Genomic DNA, 4102 nt, shown 5'->3' on the forward strand with positions numbered 1-4102 from the left:
ACTCTCTCACTCACACCTAGGGACAATTTAGAGTTACCAATCAGCCTAACATGCATGTTTTTGGTCTGTGGGAGGAAACCGAATGACCCGGAGAAAACCCATGCATGCACGGAGAGAACATGCAAACTCCACCCAGAAAGGCCCCTGGACGGGGGTTTGAACCAAGGACCTGCTCGCTGAGAGGCAGCAGCTCTACCAGTTGCGCCACCGTGCTGCCCATTTAATTGAATTACTGTGTTCTAATTATTGTGACTGGATTTTACTTTAAACTGATAAGATTGTGTTTTCATTCACAGCTGTAATGTTTCTGTTAATATAATTCATGTTGCTTACCACAACTTGTCGTTTAAGGCAGTTACATACATACATATATATATATGTATATATATATATATATATATATATATATATATACAGCAGTTAGCTGGAGCATCCTGGAAGGTTGCAGTAATGTATTGTCTAAACTACAAGGATGGTTTGCAGTGTGAATCTCATTCAGAGAGCACACACACAAAAGTTTGCACGTGTGTGCCTGCTCACCGCCCCCTGGACACCAATCGTCTGTGAGGACCCGTTGTGCACAATTTCTTGGACAGCAATGCCTGCATATTAAAAAGAAAACTAAGTCTGCCTTCTTCTCTTACTGAAACGTGTTAAAGAAGCGTGGAGCTTTCAGAATTTGTCCCAGTGACGCTTCACTTTTAATATTCAGCTGTGCTTTCACACTTATTTAACTTCATGCGACGTGGCAGTCTCTCGCCCGAAGGCTTGCAACTTAATTTACTCCTCAAACATCAGTCAGTGCAGATGAACGACTCTGAGTGAGTTCACACACCTCTGCAGCTTTTCAGTGCTGAAAATGGAGACGGACTCCATTTTGATCTTAAATGTCACCTTTTCGTTCAACCTTTATTTATACAGGTTAGTCTCACTGAGCCTCGAGGACTCATTTACAAGAGAGACCTTAAGTAGCCATGATAAAATAAAACTACTCTGTGTGCTCACCTTGTATATTTTATCACGCGCCGGTTTCTGTATTTCAAGGTCAAGGTTTCTTTATTGTCATTCTCATCACATGTGGTACATGTGGTGGAATGAAACTGTGTACCCAGGGTCCCAGTTACATCCAACAAAAGCATGAACTGTAAAGAAAAACAGTAATAAGATCTAAGATATGGACTAAGAAATACACTAAACTAAAAATACGCGAAGCACTAGTAGTATAAAAACAATACACCAAACAGCAGCACGAACATGAGTCTGTGTGAGCAGATGAGTAGTAATGAACACAGCAGCATGAAATAAATCAGCAGCATGAGATCAGCAGCATGGAAAATTTGCAGCACACGTCAACAATCAAGTGGCATTACAGTGATTTTTTTTTTTTTTTTCCACAATAATTATTCTGGTTAGAGATTCATGAGTCCAACAACCTCAGGGTAGAAGCTGTTCCTCAGTCTAGTGGTTCTACATTTAATGCTCCTTAATGCTCCTCCTGTATTTATGAAACTGGAAAAAGATCAAGTTTTGTGTGTGGGCAAATTATTTTATATTTGGAAGATTGAGACACTTTTTGTTTTTTATTCAAAATATATAGAAACATATTATTCCAATCGACAACAAGATTTGTTTTGATTTTTTTTTTTTATTGTTACGTCTCTATAAATATTAATAAAAATGGCCTCTTTGCATTTATAAAATCTTGCTGACAGACAGAAACAGACTGAGGAGGAGGCCTGACAGTCAAGTGTCAGAGTTAAATGCCACATGTTCTTTATTCTCTGACTTTTTGTAGTTTTAAATCAGAAAGCACAGGCCATGTGATGAATAATATTAGAACATGCTTTCTTTGGACTTCACACTTGTTTGTTATCCCAATCATAATTTTGTGATTTAGTAATTTTATTTATCTGATTCTGCCATGACATAGGTTTTTCAAATTTGCAAAAAGTACCCTTTTAATTAAAAGCATATTAAATTTCCTTATATGTGATTTTATTTTTTTATTTACAGATTAATCCTAATTTACACCCTGTGCATGTTGTAGATGTCCACACAAAGCTCTGAGCACAGTCAGTTTAGCAGGTTTGTCAGGTTAAACAAATGGATGAAGGGTTAATGTTATGAATTCAAGCAGGCGAAAATTATGGTAGTCTGCTTAAATGTAAGAAAAAAATAGGCACATCACAGTGAGTCACAAAGCCAACCACATTTAGAAAGCCTTAAAAGATCACCAAAGTTCATGCTCAACGACAAATCCAACAATGTTCAGTCAAGTCATCTGGACAGTTTCTTTATTTTTTATTTTTTTTGCTGAGACGTTTCGTTCTTCATCCAAAGGACTTCTTCAGTTTGAGGAGCCAAACAAACAGGAGTCCCACAAATACCACACTCACATAGTTGGGAAAAAAAATAGCTTGCTGGGGATAAGATGGTTTCTGAGACCCGCCCTCTCCCCCGTCACAACGTGGTTCACCACGTGGTTCACCACAATCAACCATCTTATCACCAGCAAACTGTTTTTTTTCCACTATGGAATGTGTGATTCCATTTTGTTTTTGGCTTATCTGACTGAATAAGTCCTTTGGATGAAGGATGAAACATCTCAGAAAAAAAAAAAAAAAAAGAAGCTGTCCAGATGACCTGACTTAAAATATCAATTTAATATTTTTCAAATTGCAACATTGTAACAAAAATAATCTACGATATTGTCTAATGTAAATGTTTAAAACTGGTTATAATTTTGTTCCCCTGTATTTGAGAAAAAAAAACTTAAAAGTAGATGAAATCTTACACATCTTATGTTTTAGCGTCAAAATCACCCAATGCATTTAAAAGTACTTTGCTTATTATTTTGGTTATGTAGATCAGATTCACCTGGAAACAGCTGTGGACTGTGAGCAGTAAACTTTGCAGTGGTTCATATCACACCAAATCTTGTGTAAATGTTGCTGCGGTCAGTTCCTGGACTTTTAAACCCGGAAGACACAGTCAACAGAAGTGTCTGAAAGGGCTTTCAACAGACGTCTTTTACAAACAACAGAAAAGTCTAAAAGTAGGAAGACATCCCACAAAGGCTGACGACATCAGCTGAGCTGATATAAAGAGAATAAACAGAAGTGTGATGTTTTCTGGACTATCACACACTTCAGGCACACACAGGAATGTTGTTCGTCAGCTCACACCCATCCATGGTCAATCCATCAATGCGAACACATGGACACACACACACACACACACACTGAGGAAAACCAAACCCGGTCTTGATGCTTTGGTCCCAAAGAATCTTTACTGTTTACTTTTTTTTCCTAGAAAAGTATAATGTGCGCCCCTAAAATCAAACGAGAGCAGGACTAACTAAGATACAAAATGTTCAATATCTTGTTTTTTGTTTTGTTTTGTTTTCTTCCACATGTGATGGTGAAAGAAATGTCAAATGGACAAAATGTTTAGGCAGTTTTCAAGTTCTGCAGTTTACTGTTCTTCAGGTGGGAAGAAGGAGCCGTGCTATCTTCTTAAAATATAATCACAATTTGGGCATTAACAATATAACATCTCTGGGTAATAAAAAGAACAGGACCAAAATACAAGCAGCTGAAATTATTATTATTTTTATCAAGGAGTTGAATTCTCAGAGAATAAAGGATTTTGTAGCTGTGAAAGGGCTGTCTTTGATCTATTCTTTAATCTGTTGGCTAGCAGCACATGAAGGACATGGCGAAGGTTGTTGAATTATTGGATGGATGGATGGATGGATGGATGGATGGATGGATGGATGGATGGATGGATGGACAGATGGATGATGGACTAATGGATGGATGAAAGGAGGGATGGATGACAGATGGATGGACAGATGATGAATGATGGATGGATGTATGGATGGATGGATGATGGATGGATGATGATGGATGGATGGATGGATGGATGGATGGATGGATGGATGGATGGATGGATGGATGGATGAATGGATGAATGGACAGACAGATGGATGGGCGAATGGACGGATGGAAAGAAGGGTGGACTGACAGATGGATGGACATATGATGTATGATGGATGGATGGATGGATGGATGGACAGATGGATGAATAGATGGATGAATGG

The sequence above is a fragment of the Nematolebias whitei genome, chromosome 8 (genome assembly GCF_014905685.2).
Source record: "Nematolebias whitei isolate Nwh7 chromosome 8, NemWhi1, whole genome shotgun sequence".
Lineage (NCBI taxonomy): Eukaryota > Metazoa > Chordata > Actinopteri > Cyprinodontiformes > Rivulidae > Nematolebias > Nematolebias whitei.